Source organism: Ovis canadensis, chromosome 11, assembly GCF_042477335.2.
Source record: "Ovis canadensis isolate MfBH-ARS-UI-01 breed Bighorn chromosome 11, ARS-UI_OviCan_v2, whole genome shotgun sequence".
NCBI classification, from domain to species: domain Eukaryota; kingdom Metazoa; phylum Chordata; class Mammalia; order Artiodactyla; family Bovidae; genus Ovis; species Ovis canadensis.
In genome coordinates this window covers 47,823,629-47,838,186 of record NC_091255.1, presented here as the reverse complement: position 1 = coordinate 47,838,186, position 14,558 = coordinate 47,823,629, and positions in this window count along the sequence as shown.

Sequence of the window (14,558 nt, the reverse complement as noted above, 5' to 3'; positions counted from 1 at the left end):
ACAAGGGCTTCCCTGGTAGCTCAGATGGTAAACAGTCTGCCTGCAATATACACAATTCCTATATATGTGTGTATTTATATTTTGTATATATATTTTTGTTTATCCGTCCATCAGTGGACACTTGTATTGCATTGCTTTCAGCTATTGGCTACTGTGTATAATACTACTATGAACAGTATGAACAGAATATACAAATATTTGTTTGAGTGCCTACATTAGTTTCTTTGGAGTATATACACAGAGGTGGAATTGCTGGGTCATATGATAATTCTATATATAATTTTTTGAGGAACTGCCATATACCCAGAGATATTTTTGAACTATTTATGCCTAGTGGGACCCAGGCCTCCATACTTGTTTTTTTATCTTACAGGTCATTTTAATATGCTTTCGAAATGTAGTGTACTGCCAGAGTCAACACTTAGGTTTCAGCTTCCTCTTCTCTGCTAAATCATAGCCCCCACCATCACCAGTTTCCACGTTCAAAAACTGACCCAGCTCTTCTCTTCCCTTTTCAGTTCTCTTTTTTCCATGTCAAGTTATATATGCTATTGTTTTGGCAGAGTTTGGGGAGGGAATGAAGCTAAATACGCATGTTCCATGTTTGTTTCTTGATGATAAATTCTTTTTTTGGAGAGGGTGCTGTGCTGCCTGGCAAGTGGGATCTTAGTTCTCTAACCAGGGATTGAACTCAAGCCGCCTGCAGCAGAAGCATGGAGTCTTAACCACTGGACCACCAGGGAAATCCCAATAATTACATTTATATGGATTTCATTTATTTATTTTTGGCTGTGCTGGGTCCTGTTGTTGAGCAGGCTTTTCTGTAGTTGTGGCTAGTGGGAGCTACTCTTGTTGCAAAGCACGGGCTCCAGGGTGTGAGGGCTTCAGTAGTTGTGGCTCATGGGTTTAGCTGATTTGCAGCATATGGGATCTTCCTGGATCAGGGATCGAACACTGCATTGGCAGGCGGATTCTTTAACACTGAGCCACCAGGGAAGCCCTATATTGATTTTTAAATGTGTGTAAGGGTGGCCCGTCTCTTGAGTTGGAATTTCTTAGGAGCAACAGCTTTACTGTGCTTGCTCTCTGTAGTGGCCAGGAGTCCTCTTCCATTCTCACATTCACTCGCTTGCTCATGTAATCAGAATGCCTACTACATGCTAGATACACATGCTCCTAGATGCTCCTTATAGGATGGCAATTGTTGGGCAAACAACAGACATAACTCTACCAATATACACATTGGGTCGAATGAAAGCTGTCTTCAGTTTCCTGCCCTTTTTGTTGTGTCTCTGTTTTGATAGACACATGCTAAGCCTGTAATCAAAGTTGCTTTCAACATATCTAGCCACCTCCACCTTTCAACACTAGTGATTAAAAGGCCACCCTTTTAATTAAGTGTTGCAACACTTAACAGAATTTGGACTTATTACAGTAAGAGTAGGCCCTTTCATTGCCCAGCAGGAGTCCTAACTTCAAGTCCTCTTGCTCTGTATGCAATCACTACACTTTTTTTTGTCTCTTAATAGTTTCCTAGAAACCCGGTAGCTTTGAGTCTAGTTCTACCCAGCGTTGCTGAGGAAGTTTTTGAGAGAGTTCAGCTGAAACAAAACTTAATTCATTAAACATCAAAGTGTGGAAGAAGGGACTTCTTCTCTTCTTTTGGTCTCTTTTTACTGGCTGATGGCAACGTGCTGGTGGGGGTCAGAACTCTGTGATGGAGTATCTCAGCACAAGGCAGCTGGTTCCTATTTCAATTCATTTTTTTTCCACAGAAACCCCTCCATTTTTAAGAGACACCTTAAACCCACCTGGCATCACTTTTACAGGCTTGTTTTAGAGTGATAACCGAAATGCTTAGATGTCCCTTCCTGTGCCACTTAGTAAGAATTGCTTCAGTGGATGGAGCAGGTGCCGTACACTCAGTGCTATACTTCAGCTTTGAATCTTGCCCCTCAATTTGCCCCAAGGGTGGGATGGATACTACAGGTATATGCAGTTTGATGGTAACTAGTCGACATGTCACAAAAACCTCTGAACCACAGAGTGAAGAAATTACCCCCTTTTTTTTTTCAATTCTTTTCCGTTCCTTAGTAACTTAAGTGAAAAACTGTTTGAGATCATCTCTCTAATGAGAGACCTAAAAGAAAAGACACTTCTGAATCCTATCTTTTTTCAATCAATGAGAGTAGATGTAAATATCTAGCTAGTGTTTAATAATCTTGCATTTGGCTTTTCATTCTGTTTATTGCAAGTGATACTGATTTTCTTTTTTTAAATGACAGCCTTATTGATATAATTCATATATGATACAATGTACCTATCAAACATACACAATTCAATGGTTTTAGTATATTCACAGAATTGTGCAACCCTCACCACAATCAACTGTAGAACCTTTTCTCATCCCCCAAAGAAACCCCATATCCATTAGCAACCACTCCCCGTTTCCTCCAATCTATCCATCTGCAGATAACCACAGCTCCACTTTTTGTCTCCATGCGTGCTAAGTTGCTTCAGTCGTGGCCAACTAACTTTGCGACCCTATGGACTGTCCATGGGGCTGCAAGAGTCAGACACAGCAACTAAACAACCACCACCACGGACTGTAGCCCACCAGGCTCGTCTGCCCATGGGATTCTCCAGGCAAGAATGCTGGAGTGTGTTGACATGCCCTCCTCCAGGCTCTGCTGCCCATTAGAGGTCAAAGCACAGTTATATATGGTTTTGAGACTGAGGAATGTAACACTGACAGTTTACACAATCCAGGTCTACAGGTGCAATGCAAGCAGTGGGTGAGTCACGAGTCATAGGATTAAGAAGGAAGGTTATCTCCTGAGGAGTTATGACCCTTAATGAGATTAAGGAGTGTTATCTCTGAGGAGGTCTAGTTAATGCAGATACACAATACCCACTAAAGGGGAGGGAGGAGGACCAAATGGACAAAGACAATGTTTAGGTTTTAATTTTTCTTGTCTTGTTTTATTGTTTGTTGGCTACGCTGCGTGCAGCATATATATGTGGGATCTTAGCTCCCCAACTAAGGATCAACTGTACCTCCGGCAGTAGAAGCAGAATCTTAACCAGTAGACTGCCACAGAAGTCCCCAAATTTTCCTTGTCTTGTTATAAAATATGAGTTTTATTTCAGTGCTATGAATATTCATATATAACTTTTTGTATGGATATATGTTTTCATTTAACCTATGTATATATATTGAAGAGTGGAATGCTGTGTCATTTGGTAACTATGTTTAACCTTTTGAGTAACCGCTAGACTGTTTTCCAAAGGGTTGATTTTCCTTTACAGCTATGAGAACTAATAAGTGAATTTAGCAAGGTTGTAAAATACAAGGTTAATATACAAACATTATGTTTTTATATATTAAAAAAAAGTTTATCCTACTCACAGACTCAGTTCTAACCACCAAATGTGTGAGAGTTTTTCTCACATCAAGTAACTCTCCGGTTCTCTGTGGATATCAACTGGGTGTCCAACATTCAATTTTTTTTCCTTTTTTTTTTTTTTGACTGTAACCATTCTACTGGGACTGACATGGTTTCTCCCTGTATTATTTTATTTTATGTTTTGATTGCACCACACAGCATGTGGGACCTTAGTTTTGTAGCCAGGGATCGAACCCGCATCCCCTGCATTGGAAGCATGGAGTCTTAACCACTGGACCACCAGGGAAGTCCCCGACATTCGATCTAATTCAGTTCTAATACTTTCTGCCCAGAGTCAGCATGCAATCCACAGCATGAAGGACTCAGTCTCGTCAGAGTGTCCCCCCACCCCCGAAACTTCAGATACCAAATGCAAGTCCCGGTTGTCACCTGTACTTCGGACCAACCAGCTATATATCACTGGCTCCCATACGTCCTCTTCAGTACCACAGTTTGCTAGAACAGCTCACGGAACCCAGGAAAACAGTTTACTTACTAAGTGTTAGTCGCTTACTTATGTCCAGTTCCTTGCAACCCCATGGACTGTAGCCCATCAGGCCCCTCTGTCCATGGGATTCTCCAGGCAAGAATACTGGAGTGGGTAACCATTCCTTTCGCCAGGGGATCTTCCCGACCAAGGGACTGAACCAGGATCTCTTGCATTGCAGGCAGATTTTTTACCGTCTAAACCAGTGGGAGAGCCTCTTACTTACTAAATTTCCAGTTTATTCTTGGCTCAGATGGTAAAGAATACACCCGCAATGTGGGAGACCTGGGTTCAATCCCTGGGTTGGGAAGATCCCCTGGAGGAAGGCATGGCAACCCACTCCAGTATTCTTGCCTGGAGAATCCCCACGGACAGAGGAGCCCGGCGGACTACAGCCCATTGTGTCACAAAGAGTCAGACATGACTGGCGACTAAGCACATAAAGGGACACAACTGAGAAATAGCCAAATGGAAGAGAAGCATAAGGAAGGTATGCTAGGCTTCCATGACCTTGCTGGATGGGCTGCCTTCCCAGCATCTCCACGCGTTCACCAACCAGGGAGCTCTGGAATCTTTTCAGTTAAGAGTGTATTTTAAATGGACACGTCATCGTATAGGTCTGTCCACTGCTGATTAACTCGAACTCTAGTCTTTTTCCTCTCCCATGCAGTCAGCAGGTGGGGCTCAAATATCCAACCCTCTAGTCTCAAGGTCGTTTCCCCTGGCAACCAGCTATCCTGTAGTAATAGGCGGGTTGAAAGAAGCTTGTTATGAATAACCAAAGACACCCCTTCCATCTTTATTGCTCTTATCCCTTAGGCAATTAGAAGTGGATTAAGAGCTCCTGCCAAGGGATGAATACCAAATATTTGTATTTCTTATTTCATCACAGTATCACAATTTTGTTGTTGTTCAGTCGCTCAGTCTTGTCCGACTCTTTGTGACCCCATCTGTGGACTGCAGCGCTCCAGGCTTCCCTGCCCTTCACCATCTTCACCCTGCCCTGCACAAAAGTATATCAATATTGGGCTTCCCAGGTGGCGCTAGTGGCAAAGAACTTGCCTGCCAATGCAGGTTAGTGGTAGGAGACAAGGGTTTTATCTCTGGGTCAGGAAGATGCCCTGAAGGAGGGCACGGCAACCTACTCCAGTGTTCTTGCCTGGAGAATCCCCTGGAAAGAGGAGCCTGGCGGGCTACAGTCCAAGTAGCCTACCAGGCTCCTCCGCCCATGGGATTTTCCAGGCAAGAGTACTGGAGTGGAGTGCCATTTCCTTCTCCAGAGGATCTTCCCGACCCAGGGATCGAACCCAGGTCTAACACATTGTATAGGCAGACGCTTTAAGCGTCTGAGCCACCAGGGAAGTTTTTCTGCAGCGACTTAGCACACACCCACCCACTGAATCACTATGTTGTGCACCAGCAACTTAAATAGTGTTACAGGTCAATTATACTTAAAAAACAAACAAATAAACAGACTAGTAAAAAAGAGATCACACTTGTGGTTACTGAAGGTAGCCTGTGCTGGGTAGGGTTGGGGAACTGGATGAAGGTAGTCAAAAGGTATGAACTTCTAGTTATAAAATAACTGGAATGTAATGTGGATGTAACGTGGTTGTTCAATCGCTTAGTCATGTCCGACTCTTTCCAACCCCATGGACTGCAGCACACGAGGCTCTTCTGTCCTTCCCCATCGCCAGGAGTTTTCTCAGATTCATGTCCATTGAGTCGGTGATGCCATCTAAACATCTCATCCTCTACTGCCCCACTCTCCTTTCCCTTCAGTCTTTCCCAGCATCAGGGTTCTTTTCCAGTGGGTTGGCTCTTTGCATCAAGTGGCCAGTGTACTGGAGTTTCAGCCTCAGCATCAGTCCATCCAATAAATATTCAGGGCTGATTTCCTTTAGAACTAGCTAGTTTGATCGTCTTGCCATCCATGGGATTCTCAAGAGTCTTCTCCAGCACCACAATTCAAAAGCATCAATTCTTTGGTGCTCAGCCTTCTTTATGGTCCAACTCTTACATCCATACATGACTACTGGGAAAATCCTAGCTTTGACTATATGCACCTTTATCAACTTCCCTGGTGGCTCAGATGGTCAAGAATCTGCCTGCAATGCAGGAGTTTGATCCTTGGGTCGGGAAGATCCCCAGGAAAAGGGATGGCTGCCCACTCCAGCATTCTTGTCTGGAGAATGGACAGGGGAGCCTGGTGGGCTACAGTTCATGGGTTGCAAAGAGTTGGACATAACTGAGTAAACTTCACCTTTGTCAGCAAAGTGATGTTTCTACTTTTTAATATGCTGTCTAGTTTTGCCATAGCTTTCCTTCCCAGGAGCAGCATCTTTTAATTTTATGGCTGTAGTCACCATCTGCAGTGATTGTGGAGCCCAAGAAAATAAAATCTGTCCCTGATTCCACTTACTCCTCTTCTATTTGCCATAATGTGATGGGACTGGATGCCATGATCTTCGTTTTTTTAACACTGAGTTTCAAGCCAGCTTTTTCACTCTCCTCTTTCACCTTCATCAAGAAGCTCTTTGGTTCCTCTTCACTTTCTGCCATTAGAGTGGTATCAGCTGTGTATTTGAAGTTGTTGATATTTCTCCCCACAATCTTGATTCCAGCCTGTGATTCATCCAGCCCAGCATTTTGCATGATGTATTCTGCATATAGGGCTTCCCTGCTGGTTCAGATGGTAAAGAATCTGCCTGCAATGCCAGAGACCTGGGCTCGATCCCTGGGTTGCAACGATCCCCTGGAGAAGAGAGTGGCAACCCACTCCAGTATTCTTGCCTGGAGAATTCCATAGACAGAGAAGCCTGGCGAATTACAGTCTATGGGGTTGTAAAGAATCAGGCATGACTGAGTGACTAACACACACACACATTCTGCATATAAGTTAAACAAGCAGGGTGACAATATACAGCCTTGTTATACTTCTTACCAAGTTTTGAACCATGAGTTTTTCCTTGTCCATTTTTAACCATTGCTTCTTGATTGGCATACAGATTCTCAGGAGACAGGTAAGGTGGTCTGATACTCCCATCTCTTTAAGAATTTTCTACAATTTGTTGTGATCCACATGAAGGCTTTACCATAGTAAATGAAACAGAAGTAGATGTTTTTCTGGAATTCCTTTGCTTTTTCCATGATCCAACGAATGTCAGCAACTTGATCTCTGGTTTCTCTGCCTTTTCTAAACTTAGCTTGTACATCTGGAAGTTCTGGGTTCACATATTGTTGAAACCTAGCTTGAAGAATTTTGAGCATAATCTTGCTAGCGTGTGAAATGAGTGTAACTGATGGTAGTTTAACATGATTAATATAATTAACACTGTCAGATGTTACATATGAAACTTCTTAGGAGAGTAAATCCTTAGAGTTCGCATCACAGGGAAAATTTTCCTCTTTCTTTTATTTTGCTTCTATATCAGAGGATAGATGTTGGCAAAAAAAAATAAAGGTGAAAAAATGCATTCAGGAGAAAGGCAAATTCTGCTCAGTTAATGAAGGATACAGAGGTAAATACATCCTATAAATATTTGTTGTAAATATACTATGTGCCAGCAGTGAGATCACACCTAAGTTGGGAAGACAGAATATAAATAAATGGATAAATAATCCAATATCAGGTCATGATACAGGGCATAACCCAGGCAGAGGCGTCCCCAAGCTGACAACTTCATTGTCGCTGACAACTCAGCGACAGCAGCGGGAATGTGCTCATTCAAGTTCTTTGCCAGGTTTGGGAAGCATGCTTGGACCTACAGCCCCAAACCTGCTTTTTCAGCACTTACCAGGGACATCTTGCCCCCACTGAGTGGATATTGTGATGATTCCTTTCTGTGTGACTTTCACTGAAGCACATGTAGAGAAGAGAGCACATATTAAAAGTGTGCAGCTCAATGAACATCCCACCCTGAGCACACCTGGGTAGCTAGCATGCAGCGTTCCTCCCCAGCTACCCTTGTGGTCCCTCTGCTGCTGATGCTTACTAGTGTTCTGACACAAACACTATAGATTTGTTTTGCATGTTTATGAACTTTATACAGCATGGGAATAGACAGCACATGAGCAGTACATACGTTCTGGTTCGTTTACTCATTATCACATCTATGAGATAGCGTCAAGTCGTGGTCTCCATCAGTATTGGTTTTTTTTTTTTTTTGGTCATTTTTTATTGTCTGACTGTGTCACAGTTTATTTACCCATTCTATTAATGGACAAATGAATCATTTCCACTATGTTTTCATAAAAATATTTGTGGGAGTTTAGGCAGTATAGTTGATTTTCAATGTTGTGTTGATTTCAGGTGTACAGCAAAATGACTCAGACATATACATATATTCATTCTTTTTAAGATTCTTTTCTCAATATAGACTATCAGAATACTGAGTAGAGTTCCCTGTGCTATAGAGCTGGTTGTCTGTCTTAGATATGGTAGAGTGTGTGTGTTCCTCCCAAGCTCCTGATTTATCCCTCCCCCCTCCCCATGTTTCTCCTTTGGTAACCATAAGTCTGTTTTCAATATCTGTAAGTCTCCCACTATTCTTTTTTTTTTTTTTAATAAATCGTTACTTTTTCTGGTTGCACTGGGTCTTCGTTGCTGTGCTGGGCTTTCTCTAGTTGCAGAGAGCAGGACCACTCTCTAGTTGTGATATATGGACTTCTCACTGTGGTGGCTTTTCTTGTATCGGAGCACAGGTTCCAGGGTGCATGAGCTTCAGTGTTTGCAGTGTGTGGGCTCAATAGGTGCGGCACCTGGGCCCAGTTGCTCCAAGACACTTGGAATCCTCCTGGACCAGGGACTGAACCCACGTCCCCTGCATTAGCAGGTGGATTCTCATAGCTCTCACACCTCACATTTGAGGCAGTAAAGTGAGAAATTTCATGTTCATATTATACATTCAGATAAAAGGGATTCTTCTTTTTTGTTTGTCCAGCCATGTCAAGTTTAACCTCTGGGCTCCTGGAAATTCCTTCATTATTCTTTTAATATTTTTTTCTAAAAAAAGAGAATATAAGTGAAATAAAAACATCCCAGGCAACCAAAAAATAAAAATGTAAAATAGCATCACAAAAAATAAAAACTTAGGAATAAATTTAACAAAAGATATGTAAGATCTCTATTCTGAAAATTACAAAGTACTGCTGAAATTAAAGAACACTCAAATAAATAAAAGAGTATACCATGTTAAAAAAAAAACAAAGAATATACCATGTTCACATATTGAAGACTCAGTAGTGATAGGGGATGTCAGTTCTCCAAATCCATAGATTCAGCACAATCTCACTCAAATTGCAGCACTTTTAAGTTCTCAAGCTGATTCTAAAATTTATAAGGAAACATAAAAGTCCTAGAATAGCCAAAGCTATCTTCAAAGAAAGGAGCAAAATGGAATGACTTACCATGGCCTGCTTCCCATACTCTATAAAAAGCATGGTCATCAAGACAGATGGTACTGGCATAAGGATTGACAAATAGATCAGTGGTGGAGAATCGAGAGCCTAGAAATAGATCCCACTTATTTGATCATTTGATTTTTACCAAGACACCAAAATAATGCAATGGGGAGAAAAAGTCTTTTCACAAATAGGTGCCAGAATAACTGGATATCCATATGGAAGAAGATGAATCTCTTACCATACACAAAAATAAATTCCAGAGATGGCTCATTACTACCTAGGGTAGACCCAAAATGGAGAGATGTGAGCTAGTCAAGCCTAGAGTTGACTATGATTTCAGTGATATCCGGTAGTGTGTGCTAGTCAAGTCTCTCTAGAGTACAGGAAGACTCCTTCTTGATAAGCACAGGACCAGCCAAATGCTGGGTGGCTAATGGCCCACCACAGAAACTGCAGATTGGTGAACTGGAGACTATTGTTATGTTCTGTGCGCTGCTGCTGCTTAGTCACTTGGTTGTGTCCAGCTCTTTGCAACCCTTTGGACTGTAGCCTGTCAGGCTCCTCCATCCATGGGATGGAATTTTCCAGGCAAGAATACTGGACCGGGTTGCCATTTCCTACTCCAGGGGATCTTCCCAACTCATAAAAAGAATCCACATCTTCTGTGTCTCCTGCATTACCGGCAGATTCTTTACCTGCTGAGCCATCAATGAAGGCCTTTATGCTCTGTGATTCCTGCTAAAAAACAAAATTCAGGACTTCTCTAGGGGTCCAGTGGTTAAGAATCTACCTGCCAGTGCAGGGGACACAGACTGAATCCCTGCTCCAGGAAGATTCCACATGCTGTGGGGTACCTAAGACTGAGCACCATAACTACTGAAGCTGGTGTGCCTGATAGCCTGTGCTCTGCAATGAGAAGCCGCTGCAGTGAGCAGCCTGCACATCACAGCTAAAGAGTAGACCCCACTTACCACAACTAGAGAAAGCCCTAGAAAGTCCCGCAGCTAGAGTGCAGCAACGAAGACCCAGTGCAGCCAAATATAAATAAATTTATTAATAATCAATGCGTGGATCACAACAAACTGTGGAAAATTCTTAAAGAGATGGGAATACCAGACCACCTGACCTGCCTCCTGAGAAACCTGTATACAGATCAAGAAGCAACAGTTAGAACTGGACATGGAACAACAGATTGTTTCCAAATTGGGAAAGGAGTACATCAAGGCTGTATATTGTCACCCTGCTTACTTAACTTATATGCAGAATACATCAAGAGAAATGCCAGGCTGGATGAAGCACAAGCTGAAATCAAGATTGTGGGGAAAAATATCAATAACTTCAGATATACAGAAGACACCACAGTAATGGCAGAAAGCAAAGAAAAACTAAAGAGCCTCTTGATGAAAGTGAAAGAGGAGAGTGAAAGAGTTGACTTAAAACTCAGCATTCAGAAAACTAAGATCATGGCATTTGATTCCATCACTGCATGGCAAATAGATGGGGAAACAATGGAAACAGTGACAGACTTCATTTTCTTGGGCTTCGAAATCACTGTAGATGGTGACTACAGCCATGAAATTAAAAGACACTTGCTCCTTGGAAGAAAAGCTGTAATCAAACTAGACAGCATATTCAAAATCATAGACATTACTTTGCCAACAAAGGTCCATCTAGTCAAGGCTATGGTTTTTCCAGTAGTCATGTATGGATGTGAGAGTTGGACTATAAAGAAAGCTGAGTGCCAAAGAATTGATGCTGATGAACTGTGGTGCCAGAGAAGACTCTTGAGAGTCCCTTGGACTGCAAGGAGATCCAACCAGTCCATCCTAAAGGAGATCAGTCCTGAATATTCATTGGAAGGACTGATGTTGAAGGTGAAACTCCAATACTTTGGCCACCTGATGCGAAGAACTTTCATTGGGAAAGACTCCGATGCTGGGAAAGATTGAAGGTGGGAGGAGAAGGGGATAACAGAGGATGAGATGGTTGGAGGGCATCACCAACTCGATGGACATGAATTTGAGTAGGCTCCAGGAGTTGGTGATGGACAGGGAAGCCTGGTGTGCTGCAGTCCATGGGGTTGCAAAGAGTCGGACATGACTAAGTAACTGAACTGAACTGAACTAGCCCATAATAATCTTCCCTTAAGTTGCTGAATGGAGGAAGGAAGAAAGGAAGAAAGGAATGTTTCCTAATTTGAATGAAGCTTTTAAACTTAATCCCACCTCAGTAGATCCCTCTTCCACCACTTTCTGCCAGAATTCATGTCTAAGCCGACCATTTGATCAGGGCCTATACTTGTTAACCTGATTTAGTAGCTGTGGGGCTATTTGTGGTTATTCGACTGTAGGACTGACTGGGACAAGATCCAAAGGAGCATCATTTGGGCATTCATCTCTGGAGTAGCTGAGGAGTAGCAAAGATCTGACTCTACCTTGGGAAGAGCATTTATCAGTTTGCAGACTATGGCTATAGTGCACTTTGTCCAGTGTCGGACATCCACTGCACAGAAAAATGAATGAATTCATAAATAATGAGTAGCTAGATGAAAGGCAACACAGATCAGTCATGGCAATTAATTTCTTAATTCGCCTCTGATATCTCCCCTCTGTTCACTGAGAAAACAGCTGTATTACAGCATTTGTACATAACATTAATGTTTCTTGGCTTAAGACAAGACCACCTCAAAAAAAAAAAAGACAAGACCACTTCATTTATTTCTTTATCTTTGAAAAATAACTTTATTCTAAAGCAGTGGTTTTATAACTCTAGTGTGCACATGAATCACATGAAGAACTTTCTAGAATCTGAGGATCTCACCCCTGAACAGTCTGATTCGGTGGTTCAAGTGTAAAGTCCAGGAATCTGTCATGTTTAAGAAGACCTTCTATGTATTCTATTATAGATAATCTCAGGTCACACTTTGAGAAACACTGGTGAAAAGAAATTGGCTCATGTAGTTTCTGGAATTTCAGTTATTTCTGCCTCAAAAGTAGCCCTGTCTTGTTTTCAAGTACTTTCCACCGCAAAACTGTGGCACTGTTGTCTTTTAGAATCATTTTCTTCTTGCTAACATTTGCTATCAATCAGCCCTAGAAGATAAGCCCCCTAGAAGATAAGTTACTATGGATATTGGTAACGTCAGTAGAATTGTTATTTATTAAACACCTACTGCCTAACAGATACCATGTAAAATATCTTACAAATTTTATTGCTTCTAATTCTTACAACTTTGCAGGGTAGGTGATATCGCTCTTATTTTATAGATGAGGAAAAATCCTCAGAGAGGTTGTATAACTTGTCCACGGTTATGTAACATACCTGACAGACTTGAGATAGAAATTCAAGTCAAAGGCATAGCTTTTTAAAGCATGTTCTTGTTCAGTTGCTCAGTCATGTCCAATTCTTGGCAACCCCATGCAGCACACCAGGCTTCCCTGTTCTTCACCAACTCCTGAGTTTGCTCAAACTCATGTCCATTGAGTCAGTGATGCCATCCGACCATCTCATCCTCTGTCATACCCTTCTGCTGCCTTCTATCTTTCCCAGCATCAGGGTCTTTTCCAATGAGTCAGCTCTTCGCATCAGGTGGCCAAAGTGTTGGAGCTTCAGTTTCAGCATCAGCACTTCCAATGAATATTCAGGATTGACTAGTTTGATCTCCTTGCAGCCCAAGGGACTCTCAAGAGTCTTCTCCAACACCACAGTTCAAAAGCATCAATTCTTCCGCACTCAGCCTTCTTTATGGTCCAACTCTCACATCTATACATGACTATGGAAAAACCATAGCTTTGACTAGACAGAATTTTGTTGGCAAAGTAATGTCTCTGCTTTTTAATATGCTGTCTAGGTTGATCACAGCTTTTCTTCCAAGGAGCTGCAGTCATTTAAATGCAGTCTTTTAAATGGCTACAGTCACTGTCCACAGTGATTTTGAAGCCCAAGAAAATAAAGTCTGTCACTGTTTCCACTGTTTCCCCATCTATTTGCCATGAAGTGATGGGACTGGATGCCACGATCTTAGTTTTTTAAATGTTGAGTTTTAAGGCAGTTTTTTCACTCTCTTCTTTCACTTTCATCAAGAGGCTCTTTAGCTTTTCTTTGCTTTCTGCCATTAGTGTGGTGTCATCTGCATATCTGAGGTTATTAATTTTTCTCCGCACCCATCCAGCCCAGCATTTCCTATGATGTACTCTGCATATAAGTAAAATAAGCAGGGTGACAATATACAGCCTAGATATACTCTTTTCCCAATTTGGAACCAGTCTGTTGTTCCATGTCCAGTTCTAGTTGTTGCTTCTTGACCTGCATACAGGTTTCTCAGGAGGGAGGTAAACATATAACCCCATTATTTTTTAACTTTTACAGCATATAACTCCCTTATTATTATGTGAAATTGTTAATATTAACAATTATTTCTATGAATTCATTTCCTATGCAAAACACCTTAGTCTATTGTGATTTCAGAACACAAGGCCTTTAAGGATCATCCGTCCATTCATGTATTCATTTAACAATATTAAACAGGACTTCCCCAGTGGTGCAGTCTAAAGAATCTGCTTGCCATTGCAGAAGATGCAAGAGACTTGGGTTCAGTCCCTGAGTTGAGACGATCCCCTGGAGCAGGAAATGGCAACCCACTTCATTATTCTTGCCTGGGAAATTCCATGGACAGAGGAGGCTGGTGGGCTACAGGCCAGGGATGTGGAAAGAGTTGAACACGACTGGGCACGCACACATACACACACACACACACACACATGCAACTACTATGTGCCAGAAAGTGTGTCATGCATAAGGGATACAAAGGTGAAGGTCTTTAGTATTATGAAACTTGCATGGATACAGACATATATATAGACAATTTTAATACAGAGTAATTGATCTATAAATTTAACATATTTCTCAATAATAACATTAAAAACATCATTTCTGGAACTGGACAAGTTGATCTGAAAGTTCATTTAGAAAAATAAAATTGTAAGAGGAACCATGAAACTCTAGGGAAAGAAGAGTAGCGAGGGTGCAGTGGGCCTATATCATTAAAACAAAGCTATCAGGGCAGTTTGATAAGAGCACCTGAATAGATGGATTAATGGAGTGGAATAGAGAATTCAGAAACAGACTCAGATACAAATGGGAATATAGTATATGTGTCTATGCATGTATTTCACACCAGTGGAGAAAATATAAGATTATTCTGTAGAGATGTTGAGGTG